General features: G+C 37.9%; 1 protein-coding gene across 2 annotated transcripts in view; it reads left to right on the plus strand.

The window, feature by feature from the left end:
- The first annotated feature begins 1715 nt into the window (after positions 1 to 1715).
- C1D (C1D nuclear receptor corepressor) overlaps positions 1716 to 18283 on the plus strand; it is a 35190-nt gene continuing 18622 nt past the window's right edge. The window contains exon 1 of one of the 2 annotated variants that reach the window (XM_047746253.1): positions 1716 to 1758. The gene's annotated coding sequence lies outside the window, so the exon portion shown is untranslated. Of the gene's footprint in view, positions 1759 to 16355; positions 16444 to 18283 lie in introns of those variants that run through there. The other variant, XM_047746252.1, reaches the window with a different exon arrangement.

Below are 18283 nucleotides of genomic sequence, written 5' to 3' on the forward strand. Positions count from 1 at the left end.
GCTGGAGCCACTGGGCTCAGATCCCTGGGTTAATGGTCTTGGAGAAGTTGAGACCAAACTCTATGTCCAGAAGAGAAGCCAGAGCCACTTCTATTTCCTGAGAAGAAATGAGGAAGCAATCACTCACATCAGACTTTCTAGAGCAATCCAGTTTTGAGCTTTCTTATCTTGTGGGCTATAAAAAAAGCTCTTCTGTCCTCATTAAATCACATGATCTACCTGTGGCTGGGGTTTGGGTGAAGACATTGGGGAAAATGTAGGTCTAGGAGCCAACAAAATTGAGTTTGGAGAACTGCTCATATGGTTTCTGGGGAGCCCACTGCAACTATTAGGGCAATGTGTTATGAGGAAGAGCTGTGGGCCAGGACTGCAGGTGAAACTGCGTTATCTGTCTAGCACACTCCTAGTCTTGTCAATTAAACAGAAAATGGGGCTCTGACAGGTGTGGAGAAGGAAGAAGAATGGCAGGGCACAGAGCTGGGAGCACTATAAAGGCCTGAAGCCTCTGGCAGCATCAAATAGGTTGTGATATACAGGCAGAGGCTTTCCACATGGCCATGGGGACCTGGGATAGTGGTTTAGAGGGAAAGGGAGACTCAACAAAAGGAAGGTATGGGACAAACTCTGCCTATTCCATTGTTTTGCTTAAGCCAGCCTTAATCCCTGGGGTTGAACTTCTGCATAATGAACAAAAATCTTACAAGAAATAAATAATCATCTAAGATATTGATCCCAATGATGCGACACATTGCCAGGGCCTTTGGTCAGATCTGGTGTGGTTTTGATAATAAGGCCCCAGTCTGTCTTTCTCCATTCATCTTTTTCCACCCTCCCACCAGTCCCTTGTTCTTGTCCTTCCCAGCTCTTCCCTATTCCCAGGCAGACCTGCAGTTACACAGCTGTGCTAAGAGTATTCTCACTCCCTGGCAGAAGTCTTCTCTCTTCTCTCTAAAGAAGTTCATTATCTATTCTTCATGTTTCCAGTCAAGTTCCTTCTATAATGAATTTTCTAGCTCCCTAGACAAAATTAATCCCGTCTTTTGAATTTCCATTTTTATGCTACTCTAGCATATGTTGAATTATGATGATTTCTTTTTTGGTTTTGCTCTGCTATCATGTATGTTTTAAGTGGAGGGGTGGGGGACACCAAAGTTAAGTTTAGTTGCCTTGTTCTGCAATAAACTAAATGAAAAGGCTGAGATATACAAGTACCGTCTCAGTATTTGGTAGGTATTTATAAAAGGAGGAAGAGAATAGGGGTAGAAAAGCTCTATCTCTGTTATCAAAGTTGCATGTTCGCATACACACATATTCATATATGTGTATGTGTGTGTGTACAGACATATAAATATAAATCTATAGAAGTACCTACTATGTGCCATATACTGTGCTAGGCAATTTTACATAAATGTTTTTATTTAATCCTCATAAAGGGTCTGTTGTAAAGGTTAGGAAATAGAAACGATTAAGAATTTAAGTAATTTGCTCAAGATCACATAGCTAGTAATAGGCATAAATTCAAATTCAGATAGTCTGACTCCAGAGCCCAAAATCTAATCTGGTTTTTTTTTTTAATTTTTTTAAAATTTTTTATTTATTTGACAGAGAGAGAGATCATAGGTAGGCAGAGAGGCAGGCAGATTTAGGGGAGGAAGCAGGCTCCCCACTGAGCAGAGAGCCCGATATAGGGCTCGATCCCAGGACCCTGAGATCATGACCTGAACTGAAGGCAGAGGCTTAACCCACTGAGCCACCCAGGTGCCCCTCTAATCTGTTTTTATTAGTTACCTCTCTTCATCATACCTGTAAAGGACAGCTCTCATTTTCTTGGTTGCCTGCCTCCCACTTTAGAAGCTGAGAAATCCAGACATTATCCCAGCTTCCACTGCAGCTAGAATATAGGCACTTGACCCAGGCTTGACTAAATAGAAGCCTCTACTAGTGACTTTGAACTGGGAGCTGGTAACATAAAGAGGCAGAGACAGTGGAGAATCCAGAGGCACTGAGGTGGTGGTAGCAGAAGGAGCACCATCCAAAGTCCACTGTCTGTGGCTGCCTGGTAACTTGCAGCATCCGTTCTTTAGTGGTAGTAGTCGTAGTGGTGGTTTCCTCCTTAACGGGTAGGGTGGTGTGCTCTTGGGGGGGGTCCACTTGCTGCCTAACTCCCTTGTCTGGTATCCTTTTCTAGCCTGGTTCCAATCATGTTGGAAACTCCTTGAACTATTTAATAACTCAGCAATACAGATATATAATTATATATAATATATATATATATATATATTATATATATATTCTTCTTCTTCTTCGAAAGAAGAAGTTGCTTATTTCAAACTGATTATCTTGAATATAGGTAGTCCAACACCATTCCTACCTGGAAAAAAACCCCACATATGGATCCAGAATTTTATGAAAGTTCATTTGAGTGGAGGATGAAGGTGGCAGACTGTGCATCATTGGGAAGAATTTCTAGGTCATCTATTTGACTACCTATTTATGATTCATACTGCGGTTCGCATGGATGGACATGAGACTTTTCAGTATGTTGCTACTAAACTAGAATCCAGAAATGGATTTTTACCTTCCAAGTGTAATTTGATTTCTAGGTCTAACTGTGAGCTTTAAACATTTTGTAAAGAATTTCATTTTTGAATAATAATAAGAAAAAATACTAAATATCTTTCCTGCTCATTACAGGAAAAATGGCTTCCCAAAACTATCGTACTTAGAAAACCAAGATCACAGAGGAAGTTGAACTGCTGAATTACTTGATGTAATCTAACTCATTAGAGTCTTAGTTTCTGAGATGGAAAAGGATATGATAGCTTACATAAAGATTATTGATAAATTCCCAGATGAAATTCACTTTGAAGAAAATGAAATGTGGTTGGGTATAACTAATCTCTCTGGCCTAATTCAATGAGGGAGTTGAGTTTGCAGTTTGACAAAGGGGTTATGATTACAAGACATCTTGGAAATTCTGGGATAAGCTATTGCTTCAGATGGCCAAGTGGTCTATGAGATGTCAGATATTAGATAGGAATAAACCTTACAGAGGCCAGGGGTTTGACCTTGGTATGTCTAGACATACTAACATGATTATCATCACTCTAATCAGATTATAAAGTAAACACACACTCTACAAAGCAAAGAATCTCATGGGGTTATTTAGAAGATGATGAAAAGCTGCTTTCTATCTCTACTGAGGACACAACAGGAAGAAATGGGGTGGTTTGTAGCATAAGAGGCTGTGGGAAGAATAATGGTTCTAAGCCAGGATTAATTTGGAGACATTTTTGGTGGAAGGGTGAGGGAGGGTGTTACTGACATCCAGTAGTTAGAAGCCAGGGATGCTGCTAAACATCCTATAATTTATAGGACAACACCCACAAAATAGAATTATCTGGTCCCAAAATGTCTAATAGTGCCAAGCTTGGGAAACCCTGAGTTAGATGTAAGGAAAAAATTTCTGATTCTGAAATTATATAAATAGTGGAATGGGTTTACGGGTCCAGGACTAGTGTGAGGTCAGTGAAGTATTTGCTTTAGGGTACAAAATTTAAGTGCCAAAAACCTCAGTTATCAAGATAAACAATATTTTAAAAACAACAAAATCAATGCAAAAAATTCATGATGAACAATATAACAAAATTTTAAATAAAGATAGGATTCAATAGAGAAGGCATTTGGGTAGGCAAAGTTGAAATATTATTTAGCTTGACTACTAAGGCAGTGGAACCCCCTCCTCTGGCCCCCTTTAAATTTGTGCCTGAAGGCAAAGTACCTCATTTCCCTCATGCTAGTCCTAGCCTGTTGGATTATTAAAGATATGCAATTGTTTCAGCTAAAGGGTGATTTGATTATTACTAAATTAGGGTTAAGTCAGGTCTGGTAAAAATAAGTGAGAAGGTCTTTCCAGCTCTAGAATTTTAGATCTTAGTGACTACATTAAGTAAGGAAGCAATCCCTTATTAAGTCCCATAGAGTTTCGCTAACATGGGTTTTAAATTTCTCTGTTTTATAGTCTGGCTTGATTAGCCAAGATCACCTTCATTATGAATGGTAATATATGAATGTAATCCCAAAGAAATATGTGGTATTAATTGTGTTCTTAAGCAATACACTTCTGTTGTAACTCACTCTTCCTGGAAAATAACCCTTGTATGATTTTTCCATTTTACTTAGCAAGTAAACTACTCTTGCTTCTTATTCTCTACTCTCCACAACCCTACTTGACCTCAAAACCAGATAAGTATTCTTTTCTGGGCTCCATTGATATTGAAATTCTATATCATTTGCCCCCTTTGTGTTCCCAAATGCCTTTAGATGGATTTTTTTTTTCCTTGGTGGGGGAGAAGATTTTAAATATTTCTCTTTCTAATTGGCTGGGAAACTTGTCTATATCTAATTACTAAGTTTATGTATGTGGGATATAGAGTACTTACAACATAACACTGACCCCCTCAGAAATGCCAGATGAAAGATTCAAAGATAATTTACTATCCTGGGCAGGGCAAGATAGACAGTTATAAAAAATTACAGTAATATTACTAATTAGGAGAAAAGTGGTCTTGGATCCATATCAGAACAAACACTCTAACCATTATAGATTAATTCCATTAATTTCCCTGGTTTCCGTCTATGCGTGGCTAGCCTGTTAGAGTACCTGCATTCAGCAAACGTACTCGTGCATAAAGTAACTGGATATGGGACCTACCACTTCCCCACATCCTGTCACTTAAACTTAACTGACGTATGTACAATTCCTTTTGATCTATGCTAACCATCTTTATCTCAATGCCCATCTCAGCTTCCTATCTGTTATTTTAAAAAATGCTTTAATCAGAGGGTAGTGACAAGTTGGGTTGAATTATAGGGTTTGGGTTTAGGATTTTTTTTTCATTCTGTTAAAAACAAAACAACTTCAAACTTGGGCTCCTTTTTCCTGACCACTTAGTCATTACTATTTTGATGAGCTATTCTGAATTTATTTCTTGAGAAAAGAACAAAAAGAAACAAGAGAAAAAGGAACTAAGGAACTAAGTGGTAGGTGTGTAGATGAAGAATGATTCTAACATTATTTGAATTGCCAAATCTAGACATATCAAAATGTATTCTTCTCTTTTTTTCCAGTTTTCCATTCTTTTTCTTTTTCATTTTTGGTTCAGAGGTGAACAGATGTTCATGTGCGCCTGTTCACTGCTTTGTCTAGGATTTGGGACTCAGCTGCCTGAGATGTGAGCTTTCCAGAAAATCTACCAGGAGAGGACAGTATGAAGCACTAAGTGGAATGGGCATTGCACTGGGGCAGAAAGTCACTTTACTGTTACACATTTTGGCTAAGGGTGGGTCATAGGATCTAAATTGCACGTGGCTAGGTTTTCCAATTCACAAAATGGTGATAACAATGCTTAAAGCTTCCTTTATGACAAAATTTATACAAGAATATTAAGTTTGTAGGCTACCTATTATTCTATTGCAGAAAGAAAAACCCAAAACAAACAAACAAAAAAGAGATGTCCCCTAGAGAATTTGTTAGATCTTTGGGAAAAAAAATCAAATGAGACAAATGAGGTGTTTGTTCTCTTTTCTAAATATAGAACACCTTTTCTCTAAACAAATGTTACTCCACCTATTTTATAATCCTGTCCTGGTCAACTGTCCAGTTAAGTTTCTTCTCAAAAAAAAAAAAAAAAAATATATATATATATATATATATATATATATATTTACAAAAGACTTCCAAGTCCAAATAAAAGAAAATAGCTCTTTTAAAAAAAGCATATTGAAATGTAGCATGATATCAATAAAAGAGGTTATCTATTTTTTAAAAAGATTTTATTTATTCATTTGAAAGAGAGAGACTGGGAGCATGGGCAGGGAGGAAAGGCAGAGGGAGAGGTTATGGGAAGGCTTGATTGAGCCAATATGTGAGATTCTGGTTCTTTGTTGTAGCTCGTAGGTTCTTTGTGTAGTTTATCAAGCTTTAAGGACTGACGACTTTGAGACAGGGAACTAGAACTAGTGTGAGTAGTCATGGCTTCTAAATTATGCTTCTTAAACATTTGTTTACTCTTGTTTCAAATTAGTGCTTTCAGTACTGACACTTCCACCATGTCCCCCTTCTAGAAGGGTGGAGAATACAGATAAATACAAAGTCAAGGAGTCTTTTCCACTGAGAATCTTCCCTCCTGCCTCTTGAAGAAGGATGAGGAAATGGAGTAGAGTGTGATGCCTATGTTAAGACAGAGCAACTATCATATATCGCAGGTGAGGGAAAGTTTCAAATCCAAATACTTATTTTAAGTAGTGAGCACAATTATTTAAGGTCATAAGAACTTTATACTATCCTTTTTTTCTCCTTAAAAATGACATTTAAAAAAAGAATTTATTTATTTGACAGAGAGAGAGAGATGGGGGAAGGGGCGAGGTAATCTCAAGTGTAATCTCAAGCAGACTCCACACCGAGCATGGAACCTGACACCTGACTCCATCCCATAACCCTAAGATCATGACCCCAGTTGAAACCTATGAGTTGGATGCTCAACCGATTGAACCATCCAGGCACCCCTTAAAAATGACATTTTGATTTGATTATGTAGCTATTTGATTTTATTTATTTTTTATTTTTTTTAAGATTTTATTTATTTATTTGACAGACAGAGATCACAGGTAGACAGAGAGGCAGGCAGAGAGAGAGAGGGAAGCAGGCTCCCCGCTGAGCAGAGAGCCCGATGTGGGACTCGATCCCAGGACCCTGAGATCATGACCTGAGCCTAAGGCAGCGGCTTAACCCACTGAGCCACCCAGGCGCCCTATTTGATTTTAAAAAGAAGCTGATATTGGAAACATTAACTTGGAACTAGATTTTCTGTTGCTTTATATATTAAAAAAAAAAATACAGTGAATCTCCTGTGTGAACTTCAGCCATGAGATCTGAACCAATGATGCTCTAGAGAGCAAAGAAAAATGGAAAAATCTTCACATAAACATTGGCTTAAATAGTAGAGATGGGGTCCTTTGGGAAGAAATAAGACAGTCTCGCATTATTCAAGTGTGTCTGTTCTGTCCAAATCAGTTATGAGGGCAATTATGGAGTTTCTTTAAAAATGGCCCTGCTTCTTGGTGGTCTTGAGAATCAAGGCCACAGATTGCAGTGAAAGCTCTTCCAGATACTCCTCCCTGTGAGGAGGGTGAGTGAGAGGGACCATGCAGTATGTTTGGAAATAGAGCTTTAGAATTCCTTCAGCCTCAGAGGACTTGCTCAGGGCAAAATCTCCTAACAAAACAAATTCTTAAATACCCACTATGGAGCAAGATGAAACTCTCCTTTAAGGTATGTTTAATTGAGCCGTTAACACATAGTGAGGAACAGCCCAAAGCACTTGCATTTCAACCTCCTGGCTCACTCACTGGGCATACTAGGCATGTTGTAACAGCCTCATAAAACACAACCAATTGTCTCTTATTTCGTAATTAACATCTTGTAAAGTTGACAATATGATTATGATTGAATCAGGCCAGAAACGAATTGCCACTTTTATCTGCACATAAGATAATTTCCTCACGGGAACTAAAGGAATAGTGTAGATAAGAAAGGAGCTCCCCACTACGTGAAGACAAAGCAAAAATAGTGTTATCAAGAGCTCCTTAAAGACCTTTAAAGAAGAAAATAACAAAGTAAGGGGGACCCTAGTTCTATGTTTCCTTCATCAGCTTCCTCCTCCTTAGCTTAAGACGGCTGTGTATATAGCACCAAAGCAGAGTAGGAAGAATAAAATGCCAGGTGCAATTTTATCTTCTTTTTATAGATTTTTTCATTTAATCCTGCCAACCAACCATCAGGAAGATATAACTACCATCTCCTTTTACAGGCGAGGGAAATGAAGCCCCGAGAAGGAAAGTGACTTATAGAAGTTCACAAAGTCATTAATTTCTGTGTGAGGTTACAACCTGGAATTTGGACTTTGTAGTTGTGCTTTGTACCACTATTACCACTATTACCACACTGCCTTTTTCCTGCTAAACTCTTTTTTTTTTTTTTTTGAAGTAAGCTTTATGCCCAATGTGGGGCTTGAACTTGTGACCCCAAGATCAAGAATTGCATGCCCTATGGATTGAGACAGCCAGGTGCCCCTCTGCTAAACTCTTGAAGCAAGTTTTCTCAAGTTGGGGTCCAAAAACAAATTTTCAGGGACTGTGGAATTCTGTGAGAATTAGCATTTTTTTATGATTTTGCCTTTTGTGAGAATATGAAAAAAGTTAACATAAGCATGTTTGGGGAATCACATCATAACTGGATATGGGCCTGTGTTGTAACTTCTTTTTGCCCATGTAAATTCCTGCTTCCTGTCAAGTCACAGACTTGGGGGAGAAAAGGATTTAGTCATTAAGGTCACATGCTTCAGACACTCTTATGACATCATGCTCCATGGCAGAAAGAAAATCTCTGAATATTGTTTGTATCAGTTGTTTACATCTCTGTTGGGACCTTTTCCTTTTTTCATTGGTTGCCAATTCTCATTGGTTCTTTTGTTTCCTTAATTTTTTATGTATTTATAGTGTAAGAAAAGTAGACACAGAGAGTTCCATGCCTTCCCAGTATTAATTATCTGTATTCCTACAGTTACGAGGTTGAATAGATTACAGGGATTACTATAGGATAGATGCTTTAAAAGAGAAAGATTTGTCTCAAGGGGGGGTGCCTGGGTGGTTCAATGGGTTAAAGCCTCTGCCTTTGGTTCGGATCATGATCCCGGTGTCCTGGGATCAAGCTCTCTGCTCGGCGGGGAGCCTGCTTCCTCCTCTTTCTCTCTCTCTGCCTGCCTGTGATCTCTGCCTGTCAAATAAATAAATCTTTAAAAAAAAGATTTGTCTCAAGGGACTAAGTGAGGTCCTTGGGAAAATTGGTACAACCTTCACATACTTTTGCACAAATGAACCTCTTTGTGGTTATGTTGTTATTAGAGAAGCATGTCATGTCATGCCACCTAATAATGGTGAAATAAACTTTTCATTTTGTAATATGTTAGATTTATAGAATAGTTGCAACTATGATAGAGTTCTTGTCCACTTCTTACCAGTTTTCCCTAATGTCAATTCCTTTTTTTTTTAAGATTGTATTTACGGGGGCGCCTGGGTGGCTCAGTGGGTTAAGCCGCTGCCTTCGGCTCAGGTCATGATCTCAGAGTCCTGGGATCGAGCCCCGCATCCGGCTCTCTGCTCAGCGGGGAGCCTGCTTCCTCCTCTCTCTCTGCCTGCCTCTCTGCCTGCTTGTGATCTCTCTGTCAAATAAATAAATAAAAAAAAAATCTTAAAAAAAAAAGATTGTATTTACGTATTTGAGAGAGAGAGAGAGAGAGAGATCACATAGGCATAGGGAGAGGGAGAAGACTTGTCACTGAGCAGAATCCGATGTGGGGCTTGATCTCAGGACCCTGAGATCATGACTTGAGCTGAAGGCAGACGCTTAACTGACTAAGCCACCCAGGTGCCCTTCTCCAAATGTCAATTTTTAACTTACATTTGTACAGTTATCAAAACTAAGAAATTGACACATATCACTTTTAACTAAACTCTAGATCTTATTCAGATTTCACCAATTTTTCTCATTTTGTTTTGTTCCAGGATCCATGTCAGGATACCACACTGCATTTAGCACCCAATAATTTTGTCAGAAATAATAAATTAAATTAATTTAAGATTTATTTATTTGAGAAAGAGAGAACGCCCCAGCAGTGGGGAGGGGCAGAGGGAGAAGAGAAGCAGACTCCCCAGTGAGTGTGGAGCCTGACACAGGGCTTGATCTCACAGCCCTGAGTTCATGACTTGAGCTGAAACCAAGAGCCAGATGCTTAGCTGAATGAGCCACTCAGGCTCAGTACTTTAGTTAGAAGTATTTTAAACAAAAATCTCAACCAATACTTGATTCTGTCTTTCTTCATCCTAACAGTTATTGTGTTGCAGTTATAACCAGAATTTTGTTAATATATAATTAAATAAATTTTAAATAATATTTTTTCTTCCAATTTTCAAATTGGAGCACAAATCAAAATGTTTCTTACACAATTTACTATCAAATTTTACTATAACTATGGAAATTTAACTTTAACTGGCCTTTTCATCTTACTAACCATGCTTAGATAACTAGTTGGCTAGAGGGGCTTCCTTAAAATACATAAAACGGGTTATTAGGATCTATGGATAAAAAGAATAAATTTGATGTCTGTATAATCAGAACTCTGTACAATGTGCATATCCATTCTTTGAGTTAAAAATTAATAAACTGATAAAACAAAAATAGTTCTGATGCATCACAGAACCTTCAGATGAATACCTGCATATAGTAATAATTGTCAGATGGTCATTACTCCCTGTCTGCCTCTTGATACACAAATGTATACCTTCCAACAGATATGCAGCATTATGATACAAAAATAAGACTTTCATTTATTTCAGCAGTATTATATTTCACTACTATCACCTTTATAATATGAAATAAACTCCACTGAATATGTAGCTTACACATTAGGGGTAGGGCACCTTTACGGTTTTTGTTGTTGTTGTTTACTTTTATATTTTTTGGTTCAATAAGTAACTCATAATATCTAGGAGAATTAACACTTTCCAAGAAGCCAAGCTTACTCCTTCTCCCATTTATATATTTTTACTGAACTGTGGCAGTTAGTTAGTGCCACAAAACTGTATGCCATGTGGCATACAATTCTATCATTTATTTCTTTGGTGTCTGAGGAATTCAGCTAAGTTGGCCTACCTCTGATCTTGACCTGGGCTTACTTATGGGTCTGGGCATGGGCTATGAGGCAGCTGGTTTGGTTGTGCTTAGTGGGATGACTGGGTTCTGCTCCACGTGACCCTCACCTTCCTCCTGGGATAATGAGCTAGCTGGGTCTATCCTTTCATTTTGATGGCAAAAGCACAACAAAGCAAGCCCAGGTTTTCATGCTTCCTCTTGCATCACATCCACTATTATTCCATGGGTCAAAACAAAGCAAATAGCCAAACTCATCATCAAGGGGTGGGAAAATAATATTCTACATCCTGATGGGAAGAATAACAAAGTCACCTGGAAAAAGGCACAGACATAGAAAGGGCTGAAAAATGCATTGATCAACTACCCATTTCCTTCAGTGATTTAGCCTTCTTGTAATAGGTACCTATGTTACAATGTTGAAAACTCAGTACAGCCTGGATTTGTAAGGAATATATATAGAAACATTTTCAAAGCCTTAAATTGCAAAATATAGCGCCTAACTTCTGTCACAAAGTTTAGGAAGACCAATAGTGGTTGGAAATCATGATTTTACAGGTTTTATAGACTAGATTCAGAGCACTTAACTGAATCACACATGCCCATACCATTGATGAGGACTGATTTCTGAGCCTTGGACCATCTAAGAATGCCCTTTCCCTTTACATTCTTGATCATCATTCCAGAAAACTTAGGTTATTCTTTATGTGGGAATGGCAGGAGGCACAGAGCAACATGCAATTCATAGAATGGATTCACTCTGAGTAATAAATATATTTACTTTCACTATACCTATAAACATTGATTTTTTTGAAGGATGTTATTATGTGGTAAGGTTTCAGGGTATTTTTAAGGAGTACGACAGGAATCAATTTCTTAAATAAGCACTGAATTACCACAGTTATTTTTTGAAATGGCTAATTCTAGGGAGGTTTTTAAATCTTGTCTTTATACCATTTTTTAATGTAAATAATTTATGGCAATAAAGCACAGTGAGTTGAAGATGAGTGTTATGGTCTGAATATTTGTGTCTCCCCCAAATTCATATGCTGAAATCCTAATGCCCAATGTGATGGCACTAGAAGCTGGGGCCTTTGGGAGGTGATTAGGTCATGAAGGAGGAGTCCTTATGATGGGATTAGTGCCCTTTTAAATAAGGTCTGAGAGAACTCCCTTCTGCCTCCCCCAAGAGAGAGTACAAGAGGTTGATAGTCCACAGCTGGAAGAGAGCCTTCACCTAACCTTACTGGCACCCTAATCTCAGAACTTTCAGATTCTACAATTGTGGGAAGTAGCTGTCTATTGTTCATAAGGTATCCAGTCTGTGGCATTTTGTTATAGCAATGTGAAAGGACAAGGACAATAAGGGAAAAATAGACCTCTTTTTTGTATTTAGAATGACTTCTGAGCTGACAACCTAGCTTAAATTTTCTCATCCAACCAGATGGTTCAAGTGAATCAAGTACTCAACACTCAGAAAACAAAACAACAGCAACAACAACCAAAAAAAAAAAAAAAAAAAGGATGAAGGAAGAAAAAAGCACAAAGAAATAAAAGATAAAAGAAATAGAAGAGGAAGAGGCTTATTTATTTAGGTTAATTAGACAAACAGTACAGATAGTGATGAGATTAAATGCTCATCACCTAGAATCTCCTACTTGGTTTCAAGATAGAATATTCTTACCATCTGGGCATTCTTCCTCAGGGTGCCATGAAACACTAATGACCTCCCCTGAACTAAGCCTAATATGCTCCTAAATTCTCATTATCTGTAATTTTTCTGTTTCTTACAGCAGAAGTGAAATCAGGTGGAGTTAGACTGCAGATTATCTTCTGAACTAGCAAGTCAGGGCCCCACATGGAGCTGGGCATACATGCAGAGATTTCCATCCCTCTGTACCTATCTGCCTGAGAAAAGCTTACTCTCCATCAGTCCCTCTCCTGCAAGATTGGAAGAGGGAGTGGAGTGCAGGGAAGCTGAGTGGTAAAGCAGACTCACTTGCTTATTTATTCTCAATATCCAGCGTGAGAAGTAGGGACAGTGATTTAGCCATTTTTGGCTCAATGATTAAACAATGAGGTCAATGAATGAGAACAAACTTCCAAATGCTGATGTGAACCAGTACACAGTTGTTTTTTAATCCATGATATATGAAACAAAGAAACAAAGATAGAAACAAAGCTTGTTATTGGAATTGTTAATATTAGTATGACCTGCACTTTACTTTTCAAAATTGAGGGAGGGGATGGGGGTATCGATGGGTAATATTCTGCACAGTGATATTTCATACATATAGACCATTATCTGTGGTGATTATTTCATCCCAGGTCTTTAAAGGTCACAAACAAGACAGGAGTCTTGTAAACAAACCACCTACAAAGCTAGAGGGCTGAATTTCTCCCATCCACCATGCTTTTTTCCCCTCCGTTTTGTCTTGTCTTGTCTTTCTCTTTTCTTTCTCTCCCCATCTCCTTCCTTCTTTTTTTTCTTTTGTATTTTAAATTTATAGACAGGTTACAAGAATAATACAATGATCTCTCTCATATCATTCACCTAGATTGACCAATTATAAACAAAACAGTTGGGGCACCTGAGTGGCTCAGTCAGTTAAGTGCTTGACTTTTGGTTTTGGCTCAGGTCACCACCTCATGGATCTTGAGATCAAGCCCCACATTGGGCTCTGTGCTCAGTGGGGAGTCTACTTGAAGATTCTCTCCCTCTAACCCCTCCCCCACTCTATCTCTCAAACAAATGGATAAATCTTAAAAAAAAAATAAACCAAACACTTTGCCACATCTGATATCTCTCTTCACATATAATTACTATTATTATTAGTATTTTTTCAGAACTATTTGAGAGTAAATTGTAGACAACATGGCCCTTTACCCTTAATCTAAATATTTTAGCATGCATCTCCTGGGAGCAAGAACATTCTCTAACATAATCACAGTGCAATTATCAAATACAAAAAACTTAACATAGATTTAAACTATTATACAATATAAAATCTATATTCAATTTTACCAACTGCCCCGATAATATTCTTTGCAGAGTTTTTTTTCTTCTTCATTGATTCAGGATCTAATCCAGGATCACACATTGCCTTTTGCTGTTGGTCCCTCTAGTCTCTCAATCTAGGACAGTTCTTTTCTTCTTCATTTTTAATCTTTAATGACATGAACATTTCTAAAGTAGAGCTTTTTTTTTTTTTCAAGAATGTCCCTCACTTTGGCTGTGTTTGATATTTCCTGAGGATCAGACTCAGATAATACCCTTATGGCAGGAATAACACATTAAATGATGATTTGGTCTTAATGCATCACAAAAGGAAGCATATGATGTTAGTTTGCCCCATTAGTGATGCTGAAATAGAACACTTGGTTTTATATCTACCAGCTTTAGCTATTGTAAAATTACTGCTTTTACTTTCATAATTCAAAAATAACCTATGATGAAGTGTTTTAAGGGGGTGTAAATGTCCTGCTCTCCATCAAACTTTCACCTAACAGTTCCAGCACCTACTGATGACTCTCACCTGAGTTTATTATTACGAGGGCTGTAAAATAGTGATTTTCTTTTGTTATCATCCAGAAGATAGAAAAAAAGTTCTAGTATTTTACTCTGATATTAATTGGGAACCTAATTTTATTATACACAATTTGAATACTAAGATCTAAGAAACTTCCCAAATTCAACATCAGAATTTTCTTTTTCTATCAACATTAGAGTTTTCTAATTTCCTTTATTTTAGTGATAATATTGTATGGTGATAATTCCTGTTACTAATAAATAATATTTATTAAATGCTTACTCTGTGCTGGACACTAGGGAAAGCACTTGGGGTGCCTCATTTGTCTCATGTCATTATCAGCTCTATTTTTCCCAATGAGAATAGTAAGGATCAGAGAGATTAAATGACTTGCCTAGGGTCACATAGCTAGTTTGTCCTGAACAGCTACTTTTTGCATCATCCATCATCATTTGTACTGTGAAGTTATCGAATGGGAAGGAGTTGATGTACTCTGGGAATGCAGTCAGTGCCTTTATCTCCCACTGCCAAGGCCACCTATTTTGTTAAATCTTGAGTCTCTTATTGTAGCTAAGAGCTGGAGTATTCACTAGCACTAAGGTGAATTCAGCCTCCTGATGTGAAATAGAGTAACAGAAACTGTGATGTAGCATAAGGCAGTGGTTTTCAAATGCTTTCAGGAGGCATTTTTCCCACCCTGTGGCCAGAGTTTTAGATAACTTCTTTTTTTTCTTCTCCTCTCCATTCCCCAATCCCTGCCAGTTTTAATGAGATATAACTGACTTACAACACTGTATTAGTTTTAAGGGATACAATATAATGTATTAGTTTCAGGCATACAATATACTGATTATAGATTATATATGTATCACATATAAAAAGTTACAAATGTAAAAATGATGCTCTTAATTGCTTACAGTAGTCCCCACCTTGTCATTAGAGACTATAGTCCAAGACCCAACAACCACCCCAATGCCTGAAACTGGGCAGGCAGTACTGAACCCTGTATATACTGTCATTTTCCTATACATACATTCATGACAAAGTTTAATTTGTCAACTAGGCACACTGAGAAATTAGCAACATTAATTAATAAAATAGCACAATTAGAACACTATATTGTAATAAAAGCTATGTGAATATGGTCTCTCAAAATACCTTATGGTACTGTACTTACCCTTCTTTTTGTGATGACATGAGATGGCAAAATGCCTATGTGATGAGATAAACTGACATAAAAGGTGCAGGCATCCTGACATGGTGTTAGGCGACTCTTGACCTAATAATTCATCCGAGGAAGGCTCAAGCACTTCTGGATTGCCGTTGACCTCAGATAACTAAAACCAAAGAAAGTGAAACCATGGTTAGGGGGGACTATTGTACTACATTTCCAATTAGCAGTTTTCCCTCTCATATTCTGACTGTATTTATTAATATAATTTTATGCTTACTGAAACTAATAGTGAAAAATCCGTACTTGTATTTTGCCTATTTTTTCCATTTTTCAATAAATTCATTTTTGCTGTACTTTACAAAGGTAACTTTTTTTTTTTAAAGCTTTTATTTATTTATTTGATAGAAGGAGACAATGAGAGAGGGAATACAAGCAGGGGGAGTGGGAGAGGGAGAAGCAGGTTTCCCGGTGATCAGTGAGCCTGATGAGGGGCTCCATCCTGGAGCCACCCAGGTGACCCCAAAGGAATCTTTCAGTGATGAATTAAAGAACTTGTTGTTTCACCACAGATAATTTGGGAGTCCGTCCTAGGCCGTTAATTTTGAGGCAGACATTTGGGGGTGTAGTTAAGAACCAAGGTCCTGGAACGAGTTTTGGCAAAAATAAAAACCTGAACAAAGCTTTAATAACTAACTTTTTTCTTTTTTCTGGTTAAGTATGCTCAACTTGTATTATAATGGGTGTCCCAAGAATAGAAATCTAGCAAAAGGTACCCCCTTCTTGGCCCAAATCCTTCCACAGGTTGGACGGAAGACCTCGGAAGGTGAGGGCCAGGGAAAAGGAGACGGGGCTGGACGAGCGGCGTGAGGTTATCAGAGAGCGACGCCGGCGCTGAGGACAGAGACGGCGCCTCTTTGACGTCAGCACCGCCCGACTGCTTTTCCGGGAGACCCGAATAGAAGGCCAGTGAGGTATTATTCAAAGCTGGGGTTTGAATTTTTCTCGTGTTTCTGCAAAAGTTTGCTTCTTCCGGGAGTCCCCCTTTTCATCCCCGGGCTGACTGAGATGAGCGGGTCGGGCTGCGTAGCCGTCGCGAATGAGTTCCCTCTCACCCGGGCGTTGGGGGCTGCGTTGTTGCAGAACCCCCACTTCGGCTTGTTCTGCGGCTGCTTGCCGCCTTTGGCTAACCTTGGCCTCTCACCAATCTCTCGGTCTGGCCTTTAGTTTTTCCTCCTCATCTCCTCCTTTTAAATATTGGGAGGTGAAGGAGAAATAAAATGACTTCACAATTTTCAGCGCCATCAAATCTTGTTAGGGACGGAGGCCAAAGTGTACGGTGTAGGGAAGTAACTTTACTATGTTATCACGGTTTATCATTCACAGACGGCCTACCATCAGCCCACCTGAGATGGTAGGCTAATTTCGATTTAAAGTCGAAATCTGTGGTCGATAATCTCTACGAAGTCTTTATGCCTCAGGAAAGCTGGGTGCGATTCAAATTTCTGTTTAAATTATCTTTAATATCCTTCTGTGTGTTGACTGCAATTCAGTTTTGGCTTGATAAAGATGTATATGCCCCGCTTATTAATATCTTTGGACTGTCTGATAATATACTAAACGGAGAATTAACTGTATTTTGACGTTGGATCTGAAAATGATGGATCCGAAAATAAAGACAATTCCTATTGAAATTCAGAGAACCGTTTGTGATTTGTAGACATGCTAGAACTCTTTGTTTTATTGAAAGATAAAATAACGACCCCGTGAACAGTGGTTTTCCAAAATGTTACAGGGTGTTATAGCTGTCTTCAAATAGTTAATGTTGTCTGTATCACGGGTCAGAGGTGATACAGTTTTTCATAAAACTGATTTTAATTTTCAAATGGTTCTTTGTATGTGTTATCTCAGCTAGTGATTCCAGTTGACCCTTCAAGTATGGTTTTGAATAGTCCACACTGGATTAGGGTATTTGGTCATTTTCACTTTAGTAAATTAATAACTATTACTGTAAGCTAATGTATTGAGCAGTAACTGAGCCAAGCATTGTTCTAATAGCTTTACCAATGTTACTCAGTTAACTTTCACAATAGTCCTATATATGGTTATTATTTTAGAGATAAGAATATTGTAATAAGCAAATTCCATGGTTTTCAAGATAATTTTCTGCTTCATATCTAGTTTTGAAAATACTTTGAGTTAAACATTAGCATTAAATAATAGAAGTAAATTCATTATAATCTGATGTAATTATTCATCTCAAATCTGAGCAATCTTTTGTAATTTGTATCTTTATTCAGACTTTGGGATAAATTTGTTTTTTAGAGGTTAAGACCTTTAAAAGGAAAAAAATATCTTTTCTCAGGGATTTTACTGTAAGTTTGAAGGGAATTAAAGGAGGCATCGATGTGGACTGTCTGCCAAAGGAGCAATATAATTGATAGATTGTTGTATGTGTGTTTCAGCATTATTTTCTAAGATAAATGCAGGGCAAAAAAAGGTCGTTATGGTAATAGAATTCTGGTGCGACATCCGCAGATGTCTCAAAAAATTTATAAAATTGGATTTTTTCTGGCTTAGTTCATAATTGTATGTAACTCTACTTAGCATAGGAATGGAAATAGCGCTAGTATGTACCTTATGGTATAGTTTTCTTTTAGATCCATGTATGACTTCCTAATATCTTTAAGTACAAACTCTAATCTGATATTAAGAATCTCAAAATGTGTCTGGAGCTTACTTTCATTGGTTTTGAAGGGGTAACAGTTACTAAGTACCTAATATGTGGCAAGACATTGTGTTAGTCTTGGGCAG

The sequence above is a fragment of the Lutra lutra genome, chromosome 9 (genome assembly GCF_902655055.1).
Source record: "Lutra lutra chromosome 9, mLutLut1.2, whole genome shotgun sequence".
NCBI classification, from domain to species: Eukaryota; Metazoa; Chordata; class Mammalia; order Carnivora; family Mustelidae; genus Lutra; species Lutra lutra.